Below are 12,954 nucleotides of genomic sequence, written 5' to 3'. Positions count from 1 at the left end.
CTTGGTGGCATTAGCCCTCTCCTTGTCCCCTGTGACGGTGTTCACAGGGGTTTTTGTAGGAGGGAAGAGATGGGGATCTGACTCCATGTTTCAGAAGGCTGATTTATTATTTTATTATATATATTACATTAAAACTATACTAAAAGAATAGAAGAAAAGATTTCATCAGAAGGCTGGCTAAGAATAGAAAAAAATCAGAAAGATTGAATAACAAAAGCTTCTGTCTTGGACAGAGAGTCCGAGCCAGCTGACTGTGATTGGCCATTAATTACAAACAAATATGAGCCAATCACAGATGCACCTGTTGCATTCCACAGCAGCAGATAATCATTGTTTACATTTTGTTCCTGAGGCCTCTCAGCTTCTCAGGAGGAAAAATCCTACAGAAAGGATTTTTCCTGAAAAGATGTCTGCGACAGTCCCCAGCTCCTCGTGCAGCAGGAGCACTCAGCTGGACATGGAGCAGCTGGGAATGTCCAGCCTATTGTCACCACCCCAAAACGAGCCAGAAGTAGCTCAGGCAGAGCTGTGGTGTGAATCTCTGAGGTGCTGAGCTCAGGGTTGGTGGCAGGCAGCAGTGAGACCCCAGCCTTGGTCACTGTTGGACCATCAGCCTTGGCCATGCCCGGATCCATGTGCAGCAGTGGTTTGGGGTTTGGATGGATTTCCTGGGGTTTGGGAGTTCATCAGCTCAGAGAGGAGCTCTGCAGGCTTTGCCCCTGCTCTGCTGTCCAGATGCCAGACAGGGACTGAAGCCACACAGCCGCATGTCGCCTTTCCCTTCCCCCATGGAGATTTCTGGTTTTTGGGATCCTCTTGTGGCTGCACATGGAAGGAGCTGAGCTGCTCTCCTGCTGCCCCAGCTGATGCCCTCCAGCCACAGATCTGGGACTGACGCCAGCGTGTCTCGCTCCAAATGTCACCACTGCCACATCAGTGTCACCCTCCAGCCTGGGGTGAGGTTGGGGGTGGCACAGCTGAACCCCCCTGGGCTCTGCTGGGCCCTTCTGGGATCTCCAGCGAGGCCAGGAGGTATCTGGGGTGGATCCCCTTGTCCCCTCCCCTCTCTGAAATGATCCTGGGGATTAGTCCTGCTCCCACCTCGTGTGACAGAGCTGGGTTGGATGTCAGGAGCCCTTTCATCCCTGTCATGGGTTGAGATTTCAGGAGCTGTTTTACCCTTGGCCTGCGTTGGGGTATCAGGAGCTGTTTCACCCCTGTTGTGGGTTGTGATTTCAGTTGTTTCACCCCTGTCATGGGTTGGGATTCCAGGAGCTGTTTCACCCCTGTGATGGGTTGAGATTTCAGGAGCTGTTTCACCCCTCTCATTGGTTGGGATGTCAGGAGCTGTTTCACCCCTGTTGTGGCATTTTGCTGGGTTGGGATGTCAGGAGCTGTTTCACCCCTGTTGTGGGATTTTGCTGGGTTGGGATTTCAGGGACTGTTTCATCCCTGTCATGGTTTGGGATGTCAGGAATTGTTTGACCCCTGTCATGGGTAGGAGCTGTTTCACCCCTCTCATGGGTTGGGATGTCAGGAGCTGTTTCACCCCTATCATGGGTTGGGATTTCAGGGGCTGTTTCACCCCTGTCCTGGCATTTTGCTCTCTCTGCTCCCATGATCATAATTGGGATGGCAATAAAATCTCCAGTGAAGCAGCAGCTGCAGACAGATCTTAACAAATGCTCTCAGCCCTGGAGTGATGCTGAGCAGAGCTGGGAGGGGGAGGGAAATCTGTCACTCCCTGCTGCTCCTGGCTGGAATTCCCACTCCCCAGCAGGGTTTCCAGCAAATTGGGGGCTCCACCTCTGCCCCCTTTCCCCCCTGTCCCCGCAGGGCTCCGAGCTGGGTTCTGCAGAGCTGAGCAGTCCTGCTGGGACCAGGCTGCTCTCCAGCCACAGCTGCCTGTCCCTGCAGCTGTCCGTCAGTCTGGCCTGTCAGTCTGCTCCTCTGCCCACATGTCCAGCAGTCCAGTGGGATTAAAGCCTCTGGAATGATGGATCCCCCTGCTGAGGTGCAGAGATTGGCTGGGAGCAGCCAGAGCTCCCTCTCCAGGGGGCAGCTGGCCTTGCTGGGCACCCCTGCCATGGATGAAGGCTCCCATGAGGTGTGAAAGCATTCACAGGGGTTCTTGGATGAGGGAAGAGATGAGGATCTGACTCCATGTTTCAGAAGGCTTGATTTATTATTTTATGGTATATATTACATTAAAACTATACTAAAAGAATAGAAGAAAGGATTTCATCAGAAGGCTAGCTAAGAATAGAATAGCAAAGAATGATGACAAAGGTTTGTGGCTTAGCTCTCTGTCTGAGCCAGCTGACTGTGATTGGCCATTAATTGCAAACATCCAACATGGGCCAATCCCAGATGCACCTGTTGCATTCCACAGCAGCAGATAATCATTGTTTACAGTTTATTCCTGAGGCCTCTGAGCTTCTCAGGATGAAAAATCCTAAGGAAAGGATTTTTCATAAAAGATGTCTGTGCCAGTGGGGCTGAGCCCTCAGGAACAGGGTCCTCCGTGTGGGTCAAGGCTGCAAAGAGCCTTTGTTTTATCCAGGAGCTCAGAGAGGGGACTTGGACTGCCCTGACCGGTGTCACCACAGCTCAGGTGAGGGATTAGGAGGAGATTTTGCCATCAAAGGTCCAGCACTGGCAGCCAGTGACAGCAGTCAGGGTGTGATTTATGTGCCAGCCCTCCCCAGGGGCTCAGGCCAGCCTTACTGAAGTGCTGAGCTTAATGAAGGAGCTGATCTAACGAGGGGAGCTGATCTAACGAGGGCTGGCATGGCTGGGCTGGACAAATGAGGTCGTGTGCTAGGGCAAAGCCCCTGGGAGGCAGCTGGGACTGAAATCACTGAGAAATCACTGTCCAGCAGCAGGGCAGGGCTCTCTGGGCACTGAAATCACCAGGAAGTCACTGTCCAGGGCTCTGCTGGGCACTGAAATCACTGTCCAGCAGCGGGGCAGGGATCTCTGGGCACTGAAATCACTGTCCAGGGTTCTGCCGGCACTGGAATCACTGTCCAGGAGCAGGTCAGGGCTCTGCTGGGCACTGAAATCACTGTCCAGCAGCGGGGCAAGAATCTGCTGGGCACTGAAATCACTGTCCAGCAGCGGGACAGGGCTCTGCTGGGCACCTCTGGGCAGACTGGGACCAGTGCTGGCACTGGGGGTGGCTGCACGTCATCATCCCAGCGCTCTGCACGCCCCCGAGCAGCGTCATCATCATCATCGTCATCCATCAGCGCTCTGAAAGGTGCCTAATTACAGCCTCTGCTTTCCTGTTGCCTTATTCATCCTCCTGCCCCAGCACCTCCTTTGTCACCCAGCTGCAGGGCTGGAGCTGCCTGGGCTGGAGCAGTGGAGGCACAGAGTCCCTTCCTGTGATGAGGTCTCACGTCCTCCCTGCTGCTCAGAGTCCCTGTGGGTTATTTGTCCCCCCTAGAAGGATAGGACACCCCCAGAGGTGTCCCCACCACACCCTGGGGATGTCCTGCCTGTCCTGCCTGGTCATTCCCTCTGTCCCCTCCCATGTGGCCTCAGCCATGCTGCCCTGGGTGCTCTCAGTTTGCTCCCAGGCTGTGTTTTGGTGCAGAAAGTGAGGGGTGAGCTCAGGAGGGAGGCAGGAGGAGGAGGCAGCTGCAGAGGAAGGAGCAAATTCCCCTCTCTCGTTTAATGCTCTGTATTTGTGTCTCTGTGGGGGCAGGAGCCCTCGCCAGGAGTGTGACTGCTTTGTGTGCCTGTGGCTGTGCCTGGCTGTCACATCTGTGCTGCTGGGGCTCTTGTGGGGTCATGATTTGTACATCCAGCAGCAACAAATGTCATGTGGTCCCTACAGCTGAGGTGCCAGGACACTTGCCAGGGGTTTGGGTTCCTTGATCCCACTCCGAGGCTGGGGACAAACCTGAGACTGGGCCAGCCTTGGCCACGGGTTGGTTTGGATGGGCACCTTTGGGCTTGGATGGACCTTGGATGGACCTTTGTCCTCTCCCCCAGCTTTGGTGGGAGAGGACAAAGCTGGGTTTGCAGTGGGTTTGTCGCCTTGCTGCTGGCTGGGTCAGTGCTCAGGAACAAGGACACCATGGGGCTGTGGCCAGCACCCAGTCCTGGTGACAGACTGGGATGGGACAACACTAGGAAGTCCTGCACCGTGGGCTGCCACCCTGCAGCTGCCTCCCAGCCCCTCCTCATCCTGCCCCTGATGTTAATGAGCTTCTGCAAATTAAAAGTTCTCACTTGAACCCTCCAAAAATGAGCCCCTGTTCTCCATGCAGGGACCAGAGCCACTGAGTTCAGCTCCAGGGTTCCTGGTGGCATCAGTGGCAGCTGGGTGCTCTGGGATGCAGCTGAAGAGGGGGAGTCAAGCTCAGCCTCTGCTCTGCTCTGCTCCTGCAGGTTCTGAGGCTGTTGAGATCCAGGTCAGGTTCACTCTCAGCCCCCATTTCCCAGCAGCAGTCGAGATTCAGCTCTGACTGTGGTTCAGTCAACCCAGCTTGAGTGGAAACGAGCCCAGCACCCACCTGCCCTGCCCCCCTCCCCTACTTTTAGAAGAGTTATCCACTTTGGTAGAGAAATAGAGATGCTCATGGAATATTAAACACCTCCCTAAAGCCCCTGTTGCTGATGAGTGGCTGCTGCTCCTCATTGACTGGTGCAGGCAGTGACCTTTCAGAAATGTTGTACATCGTGGTCGTCTCTAAATGTCTCCTCTCCTGGGAGCATCTTGTGGAGATAGAGATTCAGACATGATGTCTGTCAAGAAGAAAAGCAGATTGTGGCCAATCTGGGGCTGCCTGTGCAGTGTTGCCGGGGCCACGTGCTCGGGAATCATAAGGTTGGCTCTAAAAATAAGCGGTGGCTCCTTTCGGGTCGTCTCCTTGGTGCCGTGGCTCATCAGGGAATCCTCGGTGCTGGGAGTTCCCACGTGGGAGAGGAGTGGAGAGTCCTGTGGCTGCTGAGGACTCAGGATGGGATCCTGGGGTGGGAAGACAACGTGGAGACACAGGAAGGAAGGGCAGGTCCTGCCTCCCCTGGGAGCTGCTCCGGCCCCCCAAGACCTGGGGCTGCTGAGCAGGAGGAGCCTCGTGAGAGGCAGCAGCTGCCACTCACCAAAATAACTCCCTTCTCTGGAAGCTTTTCATGTTCTCCAGCCGTCCCTGAAATCACCCTGTGATGACCCAGCCTGGCTCCTGCACAGACAGCTCCTTCCACACTCTCCTCCTGTGCCTTGCCAGCAACATCTGCTCTGCCTGAGCAGCCTTGAGAGGGACATGAGGGTGACATCACCACAGGGCTGTAGGCCCTTCTGTGGAAGCTTTTCATGCTTTTCATGTTCTCCAGCCATCCCTGAAGTCACATTTGGAGACATTCTGTGGTGACCAAGCCACCCCCTGGCTCCTGCACAGGCAGCTCCTTCCACACCCCCTCTCCATTCCTGTGCCTTGCCAGCAACATCTGCTCTGCCTGAGCAGCCTTGAAAAGGACACAAGGGTGACACCACCACAGGGCTGTTGGGGATGGCCACTGGGCCACTTGGTGGCCTGAGGACTCTCAAGGTGTTCACTGCTGGGGAAGATGAAACAGGAAAGCCTTATAAATATGATTGTCTGGCAAAAGATTTTGAGAATATAGAAACTATAAGTGAGATTGAAATGAAAGCAAGCTTTGAGATTCCTTAGTTACTGAACAACTGGAAAACAATGGTGTGGCTGGCTGAAGGTAATCCCCTTTTGATGGAACAACACCCTCTGCTAGCAGGCAGCTCCAAGGGTCTGAGCAGACCCTACTAGCTTGACAGACGGGGCCAAAGAGGAGTTTTTAGGGTTTAAAATGTAACACAGTAATGGTAATATAATGATTCTTTAGGGTGTATGTAAGTGCTATGGGATTTGTATATTGTACTACATTCGTTAGTGAGAATTAGAATATTCAACACAGAAGAAAATTTGTTGTATTGTAATGAGAACCTCACTCTCTTACCCGTTTTACTCTCTTATCCTTCTATGCTCTTACCCTTTTACCCTCTTATTCTCTTACCCTCTCATCCTCTCTCCCTCTCTCTCCTCTCGGGCCTGCTCTGAGCTGTGGCTGCAGCTCCCAGCAGGGCCCTGCACCCAGGCCCTTTGCAATAAACCCCAAGTTCCACGACCAGAAGAAGATTTATTGCATTGTAACAGGAACCTCGTCCTCTTTTACTCTCTCTTTACCCTCTTTACTCTTCCTCACTCTCTCATCTCTTTACCACTCTCTTGCCTTCTCTCTCTTTACCTCTCTCTCCTCTCAGCCCTGCTCTGAGCTGTGGCTGGAGCTCTCAGCAGGGCCCTGCACCCAGGCCCTTTGCAATAAACCCCAAATTCCAAGGCCAGAAGAAGATTTATTGTATTGTAACGCAAATCTCACCCTCTGATCCTCTCTTTTACTCTCTCATTCTCTCTTTACCACTCTCTTTATCTCTCTCTCCCTCTTTGGGGCCTGCTCTGAGCTGTGGCTGGCAGCTCCCAGCAGGGCCCTGCACCCAGGCCCTTTGCAATAAACCACAAGTTCCAGACCTGGCTGCAGAGATCTCTCGTCTCCGTCTGTCCTGACCCCCTGATGCTCCCACAGTTCCCCAGGTCCTGTGGGGTGGGAGATGCTCTGTAGGGCCCTGCTCGGTGCCCTCAGTGCCCACCCAGCCATTGCTTCTCCCTCTGCTCCTCCAGCCCAGCCCAGCCCAGCCCTGACCCAGAAAAATGTGCTGAGAGCCTCAGAGCCAGCAGAATTTGTTTCCCAGCCAGCCCCTGATAGGATTAGGAATAACTCTCTCCTGGATAATTCTCCATTTGGTCTGGTGATTGATTTCCTTCCTTTTTACCCTCAGCTCTGTCCTGCTCTCCCTGTTTCAGCTGGATTATTTATTCTCATGCTTGGCTTGCTAATTGCCTGATCACTAGAGCTGAGGCTTGGGCACATCCCTGGCCTCCTTTGACCCTCTAGTTTCTGCCTCTCTGTTTCTGTCTCAGCTCTGATTTAATCCCCTCCATGCCCCAGCATAAGCCAGGATCTTTCTGCTGCCCTGTGCAGAGGGAGAAGCCTGCTGGTGTCACCCCAGGAGCCAGGAAAGGTCTGAGGGAAGCTCCTGAATCTCCTCCCCATCACCCCTATCCCCTCCATGCTCCCATGTCTTTTCTGGGGGTTTTCCAAGCTCAGTGTGGCTCCAAACCCACTGACTTTGCAGACTCGAGGCCAGGGCTAAAATAAAGCTGCAGGAGCTTTTGGTTTGTTTTTGGAGGGTGGCACAGGTCACCTTTGGTCCTCATTTCAGTGCCCCTGGGAACTGTGCTGTGCTCTGAACTGCAGCAACAGCTAGAAAAACACAGTTGGATTCCCTGAGTTCACATTTGGGCATCAAACTGGGCTCTGCCAGCTCTGAACAATGCCAGGACACCCCCAGGGGATCCCCTGGAGCCACCATCAGCGTGGGTGGTGTCACCAGTGAAGCTCAGCATGGAGTAGACCGCAGGGATTCTCATTTTTTGCCATTTCAGCCTAAAATCATACAGGGGAAGGGTGTTTTTGGAAGGTGTGACTGAGGGCTCAGGGTTTTCCAGCAGGGACGAAGGAGCAGAGGTCTGGATGGGCTTTGGCACAGGGCTGGGGCCTGGAGGAGCTCTGTCCTGGGGCAGCTCTGGCTGCAGTTTTCCCTTCCTCGTGGACTTGGAGCCAGGGAATTGTTGGCATCAGCACCCAGTTCACATTTGGGCATCAAACTGGGCCCTGCCAGCTCTGAACGATGCCAGGACACCCCCAGGGGATCCCCAGCAGCCCCTGGTGTGGGTGGTGTCACCATCAGTGTGGGTGGTGTCACCAGTGAAGCTCAGCATGTAGCAGACCCCAGGGATTCTCATTTTTTGCCATTTCAGCCTAAAATCATACAGGGGGAAGGGAGTTTTTGGAAGGTGTGGCTGAGGGCTCCAGCAGCAATCTCAGTGAGCTGGGGAGCACCACAGGGGTGTTTGGACACTCCAAACAAGGGCTGAGCAGAGTGACAGAGTCTGTGAGGATGCTGGCACAGCCCAGCAGGGTTGGCATTGCCTCCCCTGGCACAGAGCTGGGCTGGGGACAGCAGCCAGGGAGCAGGGATGGCATGGGGACACTCAGCTGCCAGCCTGGGCTGGGGACAGCAGCCAGGCAGCAGGGATGGCATGGGGACACTCAGCTGCCAGCCTGGGCTGGGGACAGCAGCCAGGCAGCAGGGATGGCATGGGGACACTCAGCTGCCAGCCTGGGCTGGGGACAGCAGCCAGGCAGCAGGGATGGCATGGGGACACTCAGCTGCCAGCCTGGGCAGTGCTTGAGGTGTTCCCAACAGCACTTGGCTGCTGCTGGTGTTTGTAGGAGCCCTCTCCTGTCTCGTGCCAAGTTTGGGACACACTGGCACTGGCACAAGGTGTTGGCAGCTCCCTGTGTGACAGAGCACTGGGGTTATCGCCCCGTTGGTGTTTTCAGGGTGGGCGTCTCACAGTCACGTTCTGCTCCATTGCTCCATCCCTGCTTTGGGGTCTCCATGCTGTCCTGGGGTTCCCTGCATCCCTGGAAAGATGCAGCAGCATCCCCTGGCTGCCCCTGGCCCCTCTCCATGGGCCTGGAGCAGCAGCAGTGGGGTGCTGGAAGGAGAAGAGCTCAGCAGGAGCATTTTACATCCTGCACATAAAAGGAAGGATAAAACCAGACCTTGCTCTGACTGAGGTGTTTGTGCTCATGTGATGTCTGAGCAGGGGAACCTGGAAATGGCAACCTGGTCTGATTTTTTTGGTCTTTATTCACAAAAAGGGAGAAATAATGGCAGCTGAGGAGTAGTTGCTCTTGTAGGAGCTGGCAGGGCCAAGCTCGTGCCAGAGGAGCAGGAGCTGTTTGAAGGTAACAAAATCCCACCTGCATGGAGTCCCAGAATGGTTTGGGATGGAAGAGACCTTAAAAGCCATCTGATCCCACCCTGCCATGGACAGGGACCACTTCCAGTACCCCAGGGTGCTCCAAGCCCTGTCCAGCCTGGCCTGGGACACTTCAGGGATCCAGGGGCAGCCACAGCTGCCCTGGGGAGCCCCAAGCCAGGGTGGTTGGAGAGCAGCAATTCCTCTGTGCTGCTGGTGCCTGGGACAAAACAAGCACAGTGGTCACAAATCCTGGTAGGGAAGTGGGGAATGAGGCAGGGAAAGCTCCAGGGGCTCACAAAATTGACAAATTGTCCAAAATTGCTCTGCTCCGCTTCCCCCATCGCAGCCCCTCAGCCCCGGGTTTTGCTGGCTCCGTGCCCAGCGCTGCACGCAGCAAGCTTGTTATTTTTAAAAACAAATTAAATGAGGAGAAGAGCCTCTATCTAGGCCTTGCTCTGGATCTTAATTGCCCTGGCTCCCCAGGGGCCGGGCGAGCCCGGAAAGCGCCGCACAATCACCGTAATGAGCTATTAATAACCAGCCCGGCTCCGCCCGGCACCGAGAGGGTCCCGCTGGCCCTGCAGGGACACGGTGGCTCTGCAGCTCCTCTGCGGGGTGTGCTGGGGCCGGCAGAGACCCAGGCAGAGCCAGCCTTGCTCCAGAGCCCAGCTGTGCAGGGAATGGCTCGCCCAGATGTGGGGTTTGCTGTGGGGGCAGTGGAGCATCCATGGGTGGGGCTGGGGGCAGCGGGGCTGGGTGATGGAGAGGGAAAGTGAGCCCAGGGCTGGGTGTGGGCAGAGAAGGTGAGCCCAGGGTTGGGGGCAGCAGGGCTGGGGGGCAGCAGGGCTGGTTCTGGACAGGGAAGGTGAGCCCAGGGCTGGGAAGCAGCAGGACTGATGGTCTGGACAGGGAGGGTGAGTTCAGGGTTGGCTGATGCTCTGGCTCTGGAGAAGGAAGGTGAGCCCAGGGTTGAGGGGCAGCAGTGCTGGTTCTGGATAGGGAAGGTGAGCCTAGGGCTGGCTCTGGACAGGGAGGGTGAGTTCAGGGCTGGGGGGCAGCAGGGCTGATGCTCTGGGTCAGGAGAGGGAAGGTGAGCCCAGGTTTGGGGGGCAGCGGGGCTGGCTGATGATCTGGACAGGGAAGGTGAGCCCAGGGCTGACTCTGGACAGGGAAAGTGAGCCCAGGGCTGGCTCTGGACAGGGAAAGTGAGCCCAGGGCTGGCTCTGGACAGGGAAAGTGAGCCCAGGGCTGGCTCTGGACACGGAAAGTGAGCCCAGGGCTGGCTCTGGATAGGGAAGGTGAGCCCAGGGCTGGCTGATGCTCTGGCTCAGGAGAGGGAAGCTGAGCCCAGGGCTGTGGCTCCCGCTCTCCATCTGCCAGGGAAAACAACTCCAGTGGGGCTGGAGCTTTGCTTAGAGGATCAGGTGGCCAGAGTAGGAAGCAAAAGTGGAGTTGGGTTACTCCAGGCTCATCCATAATGAACACAGGGCAGAGCCTCAGGCAGGGAGGGGAAGGGTTGGATCCCCCCAGGGCTGGCAGGGAGACACATTAAAGGGGCTCCAGGGCACATTTATTTAATGTAGAGACTGAATAGGATGGATAAGCATCACAATAAATGGGGAGAGGTTTGTCCTGTGGGTTTGCAGGTCGTGCTTGGGGCATCCTTCCCATGCAGCCCCAGGGCAGAGTACGAGTGGGGCCTCCAGAACCAGGGGGACCAAGGGGAGCTGCCCCCAACTCACCCCAGAGGCAGCTCAGGGTGATAGTTTAGTTGACTATGGAGAAGGTGTAAATAGTCTTTTCAATGAGGATGGCTCCTTTATGGGACAATATAGTGGTAAGAAAGAGAAAGAACCTGCAGAAGGAAATGAAAGCTCTGAGGCTCCTTCTACTGTAAGTGCCATGAATTCATTTATGAACTTGTTCCTGGGGCCACCAGCCAGGCAGAGCCTTCACAAAGTGCTGCCAGGCAGCTCCAGTGTCCACATGGCATTTGGGGACCTCCACTCCCCAAAAGGGGTTTGGGGCAAGGAGTGAAGCTGAGCAGTGCTGGAGAAAGGGGCAGGGCAGCAGTGGAGTTGGTGGTCCCATCCCCCGTCCCCCAGATGCATCCACAATCCTGTGGTTGTGTGAAATGGTGACACTTCCCTCTTGGTTTGATTTGTTGGAAGAAAAAGGGAAATGTGGGAAAATTAAGACACTCACACAAAATAAAAGAAAAAGGTGTCACAGAATCAGAATAGAATTGGTGAAGTTGGAAATCCATCAAAGGTCAAGTGCAAGCCCAGCACTGCCAAGGACACCATTGTCCCTCAGTGCCACATCCCCATGTCTGTAAAAGATCACAGAACCCTGGAATATCCTGAGGGGAAGGAACCCACAAGGACCATCAAATCCAACCCTTGGCCCTGAACAGACACCCCAACAACCCCACCCTGAGCATCCCTTAGAGCATTGTCCAAACTCTCCTTAAAGATCATCTCCCATCCTTCCAGAATTGCACTGGGCAATGGGTTTAATCTCAGGGATTGCTTGTCTGGGATAATGGGATCAGGAAATTACCCATGGAGATGTCATCCTTCCCTAAAACCTGAGCACAGGGAGGCAGTAACAGCTCCCTGAGGCTGTCCCATGTGCCACCAGCCCTTGGGGACAGGAGGGAGGGTGACACCAGCCTTGGGTGTCCTTTACCAGCACAGAGGGTGTGAGAAGCAGGAGATGCTGGGCTGGGTCAGCTCCTGATGTCCCTGCTCCATCAGTGTCACCTCTCTGGGGGATCTGGGGTCCCCATCACTCTGCTTCTGTCCCCCTCTAAGCCAAGCAGCAGCCACCTCAAAAAGGGGCCTTTTGGGGACCTTTTGGGCCTTGAGGACCTGCAGTGGCACTGAGGTGGGGTGGCCTTGAGCAGCCACAGATGTCACATTGTCCTCTTGCCTCGCCCCACATCCTGCTGGGCTCCCACAGACAGCTTTGGGAGGGACAGAAGGGAATGTGAGAGGGGCTCCCTGGGGGCCAGAAGGGCTGGAACCCTCAGGGACCACCCCCCAGTTTGTCCCAGTGCTGTGGGATGATGGCACAAAGCCCCCCCATGCTGGAGGGGTCAGTGCCCCACTCCCTGCACCTCCCCAGGGCTGGCTCTGCTCTTGGCACCCCCAATATTCTCATGCAAGGTTCAAAAACACCCAACCGAGCAACTCTGCCGCTTAATTAGGTTAATGACCGTGCTTCATTAAGGAAAGGAGTTTGCCGCGGTGTTTCCAGGCAGATTTGGGGCATGGATGGAGACGGGGAGAGGGAAAGGGGAAGCAAAGAGAAGGGAAAGCGGCAGCCAAATGCTAATCCCTGAAAAGGAAAGGAAAGGAGGGCAGGCGGGGCACGGCACCGCGGGGTCGGTGTTAATCCCTGCTCGGCAAAGATTGAGCCTGGGGCCGCCTTAATCTGGGATCCAAGAGATCCAAGAGGGTGGGACCGGGATGGGGATGGGGCGGGGACGGGGACAGGGACAGGGATGGGGCGGGGACGGGGACGGGGATGGGGACAGGGGACTGGGCTCTACATGTGTCATTGAGCATCCCCTGTCCTACAGGAGTCCTCCAAGCTGGGGGGCCTCGGATAATTTGTGCCACTGAATGAGACCTCACACCAGGAGCAGAGGGAATGGGACATCCCAGCTGTGTCAACAGAGAGAATTGAGGTATCCCAGCTGTGTCACCAGAGCGAATGAGGCATCTTTCCTCTGTCACCAGAGAGAATGGGACATCTCAGCTGTGTCTCCAGAGGGAATGGGGCATGACAGCTGTGTCAGCAGAGAGAATTGGAACATCCCAGGGGTCAAAATCAAACCCGCAGGTGCTCTGGGCTGCGTGCCAGGGTCTCCAAGCCCCCCCCAGCGGGGTCCTCGGCAACTCTGGACACCCGGAGTTCCGACAGGCACCAAGGGCCAGACAAGCTCAGGCACGTCCTGTCTGCAGTATTGGTAATTATTCCAATAGGGTACTGTCGCAGACATCTTTTATGAAAAATCGTTTCCTTAGGA

This window comes from Ammospiza caudacuta, chromosome 28 (genome assembly GCF_027887145.1).
Source record: "Ammospiza caudacuta isolate bAmmCau1 chromosome 28, bAmmCau1.pri, whole genome shotgun sequence".
In the NCBI taxonomy this organism is placed as follows: Eukaryota; Metazoa; Chordata; class Aves; order Passeriformes; family Passerellidae; genus Ammospiza; species Ammospiza caudacuta.
This window is presented reverse-complemented; position numbering follows the sequence as displayed.